The sequence below is a fragment of the Anomalospiza imberbis genome, chromosome 6 (genome assembly GCF_031753505.1).
Source record: "Anomalospiza imberbis isolate Cuckoo-Finch-1a 21T00152 chromosome 6, ASM3175350v1, whole genome shotgun sequence".
Taxonomy (NCBI): domain Eukaryota; kingdom Metazoa; phylum Chordata; class Aves; order Passeriformes; family Viduidae; genus Anomalospiza; species Anomalospiza imberbis.
In genome coordinates this window covers 16,901,196-16,914,191 of record NC_089686.1, presented here as the reverse complement: position 1 = coordinate 16,914,191, position 12,996 = coordinate 16,901,196, and positions in this window count along the sequence as shown.

Genomic DNA, 12,996 nt, shown 5'->3' with positions numbered 1-12,996 from the left:
GATTCATCACACTTCCCTTTTTTCTCAGAAGCTGCCTGCACAGCCGTGTGGGCCTCATATGTCCTTTTGCAGAACTGAATTGGGCATCTTTTCAGAATTACAGAGAAAAATGTTCACACCATAATCACAAGATAGAAGGAGCTTCAGGATTTTTTGCGGGCATTGGGATATATGCATTTGTTTGCTACAAGCTATTTCCAGCTTCAGTGGTGAATATAGTAGTCAGAAAAGGGTTAACAACTTCTCTGCAGTTGCTAGGTAATGCTGTCTTATCATTGGGACCACTTACTAGTTAGTGACAGCCTTTCTGATGATGTAATGCTTAAATAGTCATTGTGGAGTGCATTGAATTGCATTTTTATTTTTCTTGTTTCCTTTAGAAAGCTAGGAAATGAAACATAAAATGATTTTATGGCTGCACGGATAAATCAACCAAAAGCCAGAAAATACAGAATCTGAACATTAGTCCAAGGAGACATCTTCATGTCTGAGAGTGTGAGCTCTTTTTTTAATGCATTGTAATACAGCTTCTGTTAAAAAGTATTGTTTCTTCATAGTTCTTGGACCAAAGTAGGTTGAAATGATTAATCCAAATGATGGGTCACTTCAATACTAAGTATAGAAATATCAAACAGGCTTTATTACAGTTAAAATATTATTTGTATGCTTTTTTCCTTATTTTTGTTTAATTCAGCAATTAGAGTCACTCATAAAACAACAAGCACTTTGGGATTCAGATTGCTTTTGGACACAGACCAAACCTCTCAAACCCACATGCAGACCAAGGTGCAGCCAGAACTCATGCAGTCAGGTCAGTTCAGAGGTGCATTCTTTGGGTATCAGATCTGAAGAAATTGCTAATTTGTTTCTAGGTAACAGGAAAACACATTAAAGTGAATACAACTATTCAATAAACATTTAATTCTCATTTCTATTCATTTCACTCAGCCAAGTGGTCCAACTCCATGTGCCTCCTTTCCTAGACTGGGAAATACTGCAGGAAAGAGCTGAGTCTCAGTCGGGTTTTACACCTTTAAAATTCTCAGGACTTGAGAATCCTTGACCCTGGCTGTGGCAGACCCCACCTGTCCTTGCTCTTAGCCTCCTGAGACCCCTTCCTCCATTCCCTGCCATTCCTCTGCTCCCTGTGGACTTGGGCTGCTTTGCTGATGTCTTTCACAAGGCAATACAACTTCAACCATGGCTGCTTTAAAGTGAGCACAGTGCAGGCTCAGCAAGTAGTCCCAGACCAGCATTCAAATTCTTCCTCCACATGGCCTGTTCTTTTTCTCCATGAAAAATAAATAGTACTGGGAATCTGGGGACTTGGGGCAATTGCAGTGTCTGACTATCTTTTCATGCAAGCAAGGCAAATCCACTTGTGGATGCTATTCCTGAGGCAGGACCTTACACGAGATTAGATAGCAGTCACATCATGGAGGAGCTGGTGTTTACCTAGCTGGCACCAAACGATGGAGAGAGAAAGGTACAGTTAAACACCACGTTCTTTTTTTTCATCTCTTTGCATGATCATTTGTGAACCTTTTGGTGACTAGGAGAAACTGCATGCTCACTCAAACCTATATGAATGTGCTGAACTCAGCCCAGATGCTGCTGAGAGGGGCTGCCTTAGCCTGCAGCAGTGGCAACCCAGCATCTTTGTACTTCCCATTTGTCAAATTAAAAGGTCCTATTTCAGGCTTTCCCTCATGTATACTCCTACAGTGGACACATGAAAGGAGACCAATTGCTCCCTTACTGAGATATGTGTGGGACTCAGTGTCAGGAGAGAACAAGAAATCTGCAGGCTTCAGCACTCAGCTTTTGTATGCTGCTGACAAAACTAGCAGGAATAAAATATGCATGCTGAAAAGAAAAGGGAAATAATTGTTTCCTTACATGAGCCTTTCTCTGGGATCTAGGACATGCAGTCTTAATAATGGTGGACACCACACAGAAACAATACACAGGGTGAGATCATTCTTGTAGTCAGGTTCAGAACAGGCATTATTTAACAGGACTGCAGAGTACAGAGATTGTTTGCAGGGCAAGTCTCTCCTATGACAGGTCATTCAAATGCTTGTGGCAAGTGCAGTTACTGCTGATACGACAAAGTGGTAGCAGGAAAATAACTGACTGCAGACTGTGAACCACTTCAGATAGAAAGATTTTATTATGTTGAGTTTTAGCCCATATGTAGGTAGCTATAATAAGTAGGATGAAGTATCACCATAGCTGGGAATGGCATTACCAGTCACATTTTATTCCATTTGATTAGATAGGAGAGTTCATCCTACTCACTTGTTTGTCTCATCTCAGAAAATATAATCCTTTGATACAAATACCTGGTACAAAACATAATCCCAGCTGAAGAAGCAGAACTGTTTTGAAGTTGTCCTGTTTTGCACTTGTGTTTCTCCCCACACAGAGCAGGTGGTAGGTAGATGCCTGTTGCAATGCTGAACGTAGGCATGGAGGGCTGACAGACGTGTTTGTGAGGTGAAGTCTGGTGTACTGATTTGCTCATTTCTGAGTCCTTCATGAACAGTGGTGCCATGTCTGATGCATGAGAAGCTTTTGAGAGAGTTACAGAAACATTAAAGGCTTTAAGGGAAGATGGTTTAGCTCCACAAATCGAGACCATCAGAGATAATCCCAGTAGATGATTCTCTCACTGTTTCCCGCTTAAGTAATAAAATCACAACAGAGACTGAAAGAGGATGGTAAATGATTGCACTACATTACTAGTGAAACTGAGCTATCATGTTGATACTTTGCAAATACTTTTCAATTTAAGGATCAGTGCTCTCTGTAGGCATCAGTTACACCAATGTACACTTATAACCATGCTGTCTGAGCTTCCTGCCTGTGATGCTGGAAATTCCTGCTGCCCTGCATTCCAGGGAAACAACACAGCATGTCAGCAGTCCTCCTGTCCTCTTCCAAGTATAAACCTTGTCAAAGTGTGGCCCGGAATTATTTACCTGGTCTGTAATGCATCTAATTGCAGATAACTACAGCCACCTGAATCAGTACCTGGTGTAGCTCTGGTAGTGCTGCTCAGAGTGAGCAGTGTTTCCTCTTCAGTTTCCTTTGGCTTGGGAGAGACAGATCATTGTCCTCATCCACTGGTTTTGTTGCAGCAGACATGGACTTTGCTTAGCTAACATGAGAAATACACAGATCAAACCAAATAGTGGAATAAACATATATTTCCAGTCTCTATTTTTCTAAGTGTATCTGAGCCTAGGTCAGTGCCCATCCAACATATCTCCCAACACTTTGTGGCTTCTGCATGGATCCACAAATCCTCTCCCTTCTTGCAATCATTTTCTTTCACTATGGCTTGTTCTGCAAGTGACAAGATTCTAGCTAATATAAAAGCCTTCTCCAAAGCTTTCTTTTTGTCCCTACTTGCACCTTGCCAGGTTAATAAGTTCTAGCAGCAACATCTGGCTTCTGTGTTCAGCTGCTGCCAGTTTCCAGCGTCTGCTGTGACCAAAATAGCTGTCTGATTTTACCTCCCAGGATGCCCTTGAAGGGCACCCAGCACCCTTGTGGGGTATATGCCCCTACACACACATATGTGAATCAGAGACACCTGTGGTTCTGGGCAGAAAGGGGAGACTGAGGGCCCTGTGGGGAGCTCTGCTCCATCTTCCTTCACCTAACACCATCCAGGACTAATCCTAGACTGAGAATGTCTGTTTTGTCCTCCACCCAAGCCCTCTCACGGTACCTTTGTCTGCAGGATTGGGCTCCTGACAAGTTTCCATTCCGTGCATATGCTATGTCATTCTCATCAAATGGCTGCAGAGGTTTGTTCATGCCTGTCCCCTCCTCAATAAATCTGCAATTTGGGAAGCAGATTTCATTTTGCTGATTTTTTTCTGACTATTTATTGTGCTCGATTTCTAAGGCACTTGCACTTGGCTCGGTGATTCCTCAAAAAGGGAATGGTGCCTATTGTAGTTAACCCTGTTCAATGTCTAATGAATAATTAAATAGCATGTTGTCTGTAGCTCAGCTTTGTCAGTTTGGTCAGTCGATTGCTGGTTTTCTGCTTCTTTCAAACAAAAACCTTGCTGTGAAGCTTGCTTAAAATTCAGCATTTGCTAATTAGCATTGTTTCGAATGTAATTCTAAGTGCCACTTCTTCAGGCAATTCAAGAGAGTAATGTAGAACTTCAGTGTCTCTATGGAGACCATCTATAATTTCAAAGACAGAAACAACATTTTAATGCCTTGTAATACTTAAAAAAATCACCAGTAGCTCTTTCCAAAACACCCCCAAAATACCAATAAGAAAGGATGGGGCCCTGCTCATATACAAAGCCAATTTGTTGAAGATCACTGAATTGTCATAGAGATGATTCAGTGAAACAAGTTGAGGGCTAAGTTAAAGCACCAGGATTAGTCTCAGGGGTGTAAATGAAATACTGAATAAATATTTAAAATGCAAAAGATCAAATTGTTAGGCACATGTGCCAGCTGTAGGAAGGTGAAACCATTTTATTAGATTTATGTATAGAAACACCAAGTCCTGCTAACCATCTGGCTCACAGGGCCATAAGCCACAACAGATCTTGATTTCCAAGGCAGAAGTGAAGAGGGTTAGATCACTGGGAATCTTGCCTCCAGCATTGCCTTATATCCAATACCTCAGAGAAAAGCATCTCTGGGGTGGGTGACACAAAGGCAGGGTCTCCTGTGCAGAACCAGTGACCACACAGGCAAGCTCTCCTGGATGAGCAATGCAAGATTTGTGTACAAAGCTGAGCCTCCTCCTGTACGGAACATTATGGCTGGTCAAAACCCAGGGCTGAAACTGGTGGTGCTGCAGGCTGCCAGGGAGAGGAGAGCTGGCTGCCTGCTGCCTGCAGCAGGGCACCGGGACAAATGCAGCTCCTCAGGCTTGCAGAGAGGTCACTGATTCCTAGGAAACTCTCAGATCATTGGCAGAGAACAGTGCTGGGTATGATGTGGGGAAAATAAGCAGAGCAAAAGCCAAAAGCTGAGGAGCACAATAAAGATGAAAGCAGATAGGGCAGGAGAAAAGGTGCCAGCAGCTGTGAAAGAGCCCTGTTCCAATTCAGACCTATGCTTAGCACTGGGCAGCTTCTGGGAGCTTCCTCATCTGATGGCATGTCAGGACAGCAGGAAGGGTGGGAAAGGGAAACTAGGAAAGGAGGAAGAGACAGGAGAGAGCCTGGGTGGGGAGCAAAGCCCTTCTCAAATTTGGCGGAGACACCAGATATGAAGAGGGAGACACCCTATCCCAAAGTCAATGAGGAAACACAGCACCTTGAAAGGCCCAGCCCTGTATCAGGCAGACTTTGGGAAAAATACTTTGTGCCCTGAATTTCACAGGTCAAACAGAATATGATGAGTTCAAATCTCACCATGCAACCTGTGAGAAGACACAGGAATAAAGGTGTGCTACTCTGCCTGAAAAGAGCCAGCAGAAGTTAAAGAAAACATCTAAACACGAGGTCTTTATTGCTTAAAGGTCCATACCTTTTTCAAGGTTTCCTTGAAAACGTCTGCTCTCCTGGTGTGAAATATCTTAAAATAAATAATGCTATCTTCTCCAATGGTGCATTATAATCAGAGTAGGAGTTTTTAAAAAGCCAAGCGGAAATGTGTGGTGTAATTTCTAGCTGAGCTGATCAGAGATCAGTTTTCTTACATCCTTAGAGGTATTTTAATATAGTTGGATTTCTTATTGTACCTTGTTAGATCACAGGAAAGATTTACTACTCAAAATTGTAAAGGAATACATTTTACCATATTCACTGTCTTATTTCTGTTGCCCTTTGGCAATAATGTTCATTAGTGTCTATAAAAATAGACATTTAATGAGATGTTTACTTCATTTAATTAAAGTCTAATATTTTTTGCGTGAAGTACAGTATCTGCTTAGTCTTTTTTTTCTACATTAGATACAAGTTAACTACATAACTCGATATTAACAGTGAACAGTGATTTTGTTCTTTAGTAAAAATAGTTCTGTTTTTTTCTTTATTCACTTACTCTTCCAGCTGATGCCAACTCAATGCACTTCATATTTCATGTGCAACAGTATTTTTCTAGAAGAAACTAATGCTTTTCCCATACCAGCTCTAGTTTTTAGGTAGCTTATTAGGGATTTCTTGTCTTGCAACATCTTCATTTGGTGCACTAATGCATAAGCAGCTATAGGATGAAAGGAATGTTTTGGTAAGGGCAGATTTCACAAGTCCTACTCGGCATATAGAATCACAGAATCATAGACTGCTTAGGTTTCAAGAGATCTAAAAACCATCTTGATCTCTCTGCTGTGAGCAGGAAGACCTTTCACTAGACCAGGTTGCTCAAGAGCCCCATCCAACTTGGTGGCTCACTCCACTGCTGTCTGTGCCAGCTTGATGCTCAGCTCTCTTATTTTTGTTTCCTCTTTCATCTTTATCTTTTTGCCGTCCCAATGCTACTCTTGCTATATTTGACTAGTTATTGGAGCCTTCAGCATCCATGCTGAAATACTTTCCTCACGGAAGCTGCCGCCTCACCCTGCTCCAGCCACAGAGCTGTGCACGCTGCAGCTGTCCAGTGTCTGCACAAGCACACAAAGGGTGCAGTTCTGCAAGCAAATGTCTGCTCCAGCAAAGGTTAAACCACTGGTCCATGCTGCAAACCACAGGTTTGAGTCTTGCATCACGGCTGTGAGCTTAAGAAAGTGAATAGCTGGAAGCCCCACATCCACAAAACAAGCAGTGTACGAGGGCAGAGCTGGTCATGCCAAGCCAAACAGCAGCAGAGTTGAATTAAGCCAGATGTATTTTGCCCAGAGTCTTCCCCCAGAATATCATCCTTTTTAATCAGCCAACATTTAGCCTGAACTTACACCTCATCAACACAGCCATATTTCTGTTGAACTTTTTTCTTTTCATGTGGATCAGCATTACTTGACTAGGAAAAAAAATAAAATAAATACTCCATTAGAAATGCTACCTCCTTTCAACCCCAGATCCAGTGAGAGAATGCTTCATAGATTCACACAGCTGGAATCAGCTGGACTTAGTTCCACTAAGGTATCCTGCCTCGAGCCAAAGAGGCCTCACCTCTCTAACCAGATGTAAAATCCTTTTGAAAACAAAAAAAAATTAGGCTCCCCCCTCATTCCACTTTCTGTTTGCTGACATAAATAGACACATTTATGTATCTGTCTCAAGAGTCTGTGTGATGCCTTCTGACCCACTGGACTGCAGTTCAGATTTCTGCTTCAGACCTCTCTTTTAGTATCATACCTCTTCCACTTCAGACTAGGTCAGCTATTATTGTGTTAAGAATATTAGAAGTGTTTTTAAAACTGTAGTGAATTAAAACCTACCATTTTTTATGTGTCTCTTCTTCCTTTCCAATGATATTGTTTGGGCAATATATCATAAAAAATACCTCACTAGTGTGATGTATGGCACTAATCTATCATGTGAGCACTATCTTTTTGGTGATATATTAGAACAATGCATCATTAAAACATCATTGATGTAGATATATATTACTCAGCTACCGACTGGCTAGCAGCAAAAGTATATATATATATATGTATATATATATATATAGGAATTAGATGAGTTTAATGTATGAAATCAAAAGTGCATAGATTTGAATCTAAAATAATAATTATACCCAAATATTATTAAGAATGGTGTTAGGTCATATATTAATAGCTATAATGAGAGATGCCACAGGACATTTCAATTAAAGAAAACAAATGCTGTTTTAATGAAGTGGTGGAAGCTGCCCTTCTGCCACCCACATTATTTTCCTGTTTCAGAATGGGCCAGAAAGGAAAGTAAAAGTAGGAATGAAAAGATATAGGGCAATAGTCCAAAGGCATCACTGCCTCCCACAGCTTTGATGGAAAATAGGAAAAATAAGAAAAAAAATTAAAACATTTAAATGGAGAAAAGCAGTACATTTCTTTTAGGATTTGCTGACAGCTTTAGGCCTTTCTCATACGCCTAACTTTGGAGGTTAAACAGGGTCCCTGATCTTTATTAAACTGAAGGGAGCTGGATCATGTGTATGGGCACCAATAAAAAGAAACATGATATATGTGATTAATTAGTGTCTAGCAAATTATGTGATTTTGTCCTGAATTATTTGTTGAATTCCCAGTCTTTCTCTAGAATGATTTCTTTTGCCCAAATGAAAATATGGGGTCACATCTGTTGAGGTATTGACAGAGCCCTTTCCAGACTATTTCCACTTATGCCAGAACATGATGAACTTGCTATTTCTCAATGTTGTTTGTTCTTCCTGGCCCCTCATCTTTTGAGAGTATTCAGGAAACAGGGGGTTAGGAAAAGGGCATTGCATTATTCTGCAGGAGTCCTTTTTGCCTCCAAATGCAAGACAAAACAGAAGCTGTGTTACAAACCTCTGCCTGCTCTGGTTCCATTAGGAGATGTTTTTGGTTTTGCAGGAATTCTCAATGACCTGAAAGCTAACTTTTTAAAATCATCTGCTTTTCATTTTACAGGGATATTCTACATGGTTAGTAATTTCATTTTATAACCCACCTTTGAACCATAGAAAGATTAACTAATTTTTCAGAAGCTTATTACAGCAAAGCATAACAACTCCTTCATCTAAACTCAAGGAGCATATAGTTGTCCAAGCTGGAATTGCAGTTAGTGAGCTCCCTCAGTATCTTCCTAGAATTTAAACTATATTTACCTTCCAGAACTTCCAGCAGTCCTTCACATTTGTTAACCATTTTTAGTCAGTCTGATTTCTTGTATTACCACATTACTAGCATAACCAAATTTTCACTGCCCACTGTCGTAGCACAATAGATTTATCTCAGTAATATAAAAAGTCATAGAATAATTTGGTTTGGAAAAGACCTCTAAGATCATCAAGTCCAACCATTAACTCAGTTCTACCAAGTCCACCATTAAACCATGTCCCTGAGTGCCACATCTAGGTGTCATTTAAATAACTCCAGGGATGGTAACTCCATTACTTCTCTGGGCAGCCTGTTCCAATACTTGATAGGCCTTCTGGTGAGGAAATAATGTGGAAAGGGTTTGGAAAGGATAATCCAAACTCCAGAGTAATCTCTACGGTGCAGATGTACCATGATATGCAGAATGAGAAAGCTGTATATGAATATTAGAGTGAAATCTTGAGACACTGTGGTTCAGTGATGAAACCACAAATTATTCAGCTCAGTTAACAGAAGGAGAGAGACAGAGGAGCGAGGAGCAGCAGATTCAGCACCACGAGGAAACCACTTGGTAGCATTTTGTAATGGTGGGGGAGGAAGAGAGTGTGTTTCCGATGCCTGAGGCATCATTTTCCACACAAAGACCTTTCCCAGTGTACTGCCTCAAGTACATCCTGCACTCCACCAAGGCACTCCACATTGCCAGGCACTGGGTCATCATATGCCCTATAACTTGCAATAATTAATTTCCCTTTCTGTGGAAAGACTATGTTACGTCAGTGAATATCATTGACACAGTGAGGTGGCAGCAAATATCCTGGTTCTGCTGTTAATAATGCAATACAGGACCCAGAAAATAAAGTTCCTTGTAGTTTAAAGGTCTGGGAACATGATGTAGATGTAAAAAATTGGTAGTACAAACTCATTTGTTCTTTTGCAGTTTGGGCCATATTTTTTCTGTGGCTTTCAGCAAATCCCTCAGGTTTTCTGAGCCCAGTCTGTAAAATTGGGTTTGCAGTCTTTTGTCACATCCCACATAAGGGACCATTAAGGACTGATTCATTTGTGTTTGAAAATTGCTGTGAAGACTGCAGTATAAATTCTGCCTATTGTTCCAGTGGCCTCCTGATTTCAAAGGCTGCCAGGGTTAAAGTGGTACTAGACTGATTTAAGTGGAAATCAAGACACAGTGTGGCTGATGCAGGAGTCAGACAGAACATGTTCAACCAGCTGCAGCCTGAGAGGAAGCGATACAGAGAGATGATACATAAAGCTCTTCAATGCCATAAAGTCACACATAAAATAAATCTCATAACTGCCTTTTGCACTCTCTGGCCACTGTTCCTACAGCTCTATTGGGCTCTGGCAGTAGTGAGAAACATATTAATGAAACAGAACAGTATCTGGGAAGGATAAAGTGTCAGGTTGTAGGATGAGATACACAGACATCCTTTGGAGTTTACCAAGAGCAAGACAGTAATATTCATGCTCAGAATAAAACCCTTGCCTTTGCAAGCAGATAGTGAAACATCAGAGGGGCAAAGAGGTGGGAAGACAAGCTCACACTGAGACACACAGTGACTCTGTCAGAGTGCATGAAAAGAGCTGGCAAACGCTTCATCAGTGCCTTTCATAAGACCTGTCAAGGTAAGAAAAGAGGTGAATACCAAAGCAATGGATACCAGTGTGCTTGCCTTGATAAGAGCCAGAGCACAAACCCATGACTCCACCCCACAACGGCACAGCTGCTTGTTGCTGCCGACAGGAAAAGGTCCAGAGACTTTCATTCAGATTTTCTGTCTAAGAAACGAAACAGCAAAATTAACAGGGTTAATTAATAACCTTAGAAATCCATCATTCATTAAAAACCAGTACTGGCTCATTGAAGTCCAAGGATATTGGCACTCACAGTGTGGATGATGATGCTTGAGACAGAGCCCTAATCACCCAATTGAACACGCTGTTGATCTGTGCAGCCTCTGTGGCACAGGAATGAGCCTGGAATGGGAATGCCTCCTGCTGGTGTGTTTGCTCCTGCCTGTAAGAGATCTGAAAGCCATTGGGAAACCTGGGGCAGCCTGAAAGCAGGAGCTGCACTTGGGAGCTGACCAAAACCCAAAGATACCTGTAGAAAGCGCCCCAAATGTTAAACAAAAGATGTTCTAACTTGTGTTACAGTGTTGTTACCATCGCTCCTCTCCTTTCTGGCTGTGTCTGTCAAGGTGACCCAAGGTGGCAGGACCCACAGAGACATACACACCTGTGATGACAGCCTGGCCCCACAGCTCAGGGCAGGACAGCCTGCTCCAGCAGCCTGGGTCTCTATCAACCCAGACACCTGGAATAAGATGGAAACCACACACAAACATGTGGGAAATGCCATCCAAATGGTGAGAAAGTGCAATTGATTCAGTAGGTTATCTGACTCAGCGGTTTCCTACTGCGTGCAGGCTGCCGTGCAGTGACACAAGGTATGGGAACAGCTTTCCCAGCACACAGGGAAAACAAAGGCTTTCTGGTGTGCATGGGAGCAAAGCAGCCCAGGACAGTCCTGTAAGCTAACACGATGCCACTATGCTTTCTGCAGTAGCCGTTTCCCTCCACACATTTCAAGGACTAACAATAATTTATTAAAACATTGCCCTTCTACCCTGCCTTTCAGTCACAGTATTTTATAAACATTGCCAAACAAAGCTTCCCAATCCCTCTGGAAGGTGATTGCTATCTATGTTTTATGGCTGGACAAGCAAAGTCCTGGGGAGATGAAAGGCTGGCTGCTCCCAGCCTTGTCCGAATGGGCAAGGGAAGAGGCAGGGGCCATAAAACCTCCCCTTTCCTCTTGCATAGCCTTTCCTACCCCAGCTATCCCATCAGGAAAGAGAGCCTGGGAGGTCTGGTGTATCTGTCACTGTGACAGAGAGGAACTTTCCCAGAGGGATGGAATTGTGTGTTTCACCACACCCATGCCAGGAGCAAAGGGCCCTATCACTAGGACAGAGAAAATGGCACATGCCACCTGACAAATCATTTGCGTGCACCAGCGGGGAATTTTTTGCACTTAGGACTTTCAGGGACTCAGGACTTTCAGGGACTCAGGACTTTGCCCCTGCTAGCAATATGGCATGACTTAGGGTTGGCTGAAAGGTACAGTCTGTAAGTGAGCGGGCCAAGTTTTCGTCATCTAAAAAGGGCAGATGATCAGGGTCAAGACATTGGAGTGACTGCTCATAACCAAGATGTCTCATTAGATTGCTAGCTCCAATTTTGGACCCAGATGTTGTAGCATATAAAAACTGACATAAATTTATGGTAGAAAAGTTGCCTTTGGGCTCTCTAGTGTCCATCATGAGCAGTGCACACAGTAATTTAATGTTTCCTCTGGGCATCCAGCATAAACACTGCTTTTATGTAACATACCTACACACATGCACATATGTGCAGGAGAATTTGGGAATAGTTTCCCTGAATTCTTAGTGGAAAAATTAGCCTACCTCAATGCCATGTTGAATTTCATTGTGATTATATCACCACACATTTGGTACAGCTGTGGCTCTCTCTGGCAGACTGACAGCCTGTGCCTCCCACAACAGCTACATGGAAAAGGCGGTGTGTTTGTAATGCTGCCTTCTGCAGCCCTCTCTGTCCCCTAAGGGTCATTAAATCATATAATCAATACCATTGTTTCAGTTGCTCCTTTTGCATCCAGCAAATGAATTATTATGAACACCAACTTTGCCTTCCCCTGACCACAGCCTCCTCCATATAGTGAAGATAAAGATTTAGACAAGCCACTCATCGCAAAAAACATCTAGGAAAGCATTCACACTACTTTAAAAACTCCCTGCCATACACTGTAGTGGCAATTGCCTCAAAAAACCCCAAACTATAAAGAAAGTAAACAAATGCAACATCACTGAAAATCAGAAGAAAGCAATAGTATTGCTTGCTATTCTGCAACCACTTCAAAATTCAAAACAAACCAACTAAAATTGCTTTCCTAATTCTCTTTTTATCCTTTTCCCTAGGCCTTTCCCATAAGGTACCTAGTGGAAATTAAAGCAGTAGTTTTATATAGATAAATCACATAGTATTGAAAAGAGTCTGATCTCCTTTCCCTAGATGCTCAAAGACTGCACCAATCTATATGGTGTTTGAAAACCATGTGGGAAGGAGATCGTTCTCTCTTAAATTCAATAGGCTTTTAGAATCACATTTATTCACTTCTATAGAGTTTTTCCATATGGGATTTCAGAGCTTTTTATACAAGAAGGTGCCCCCTTTGC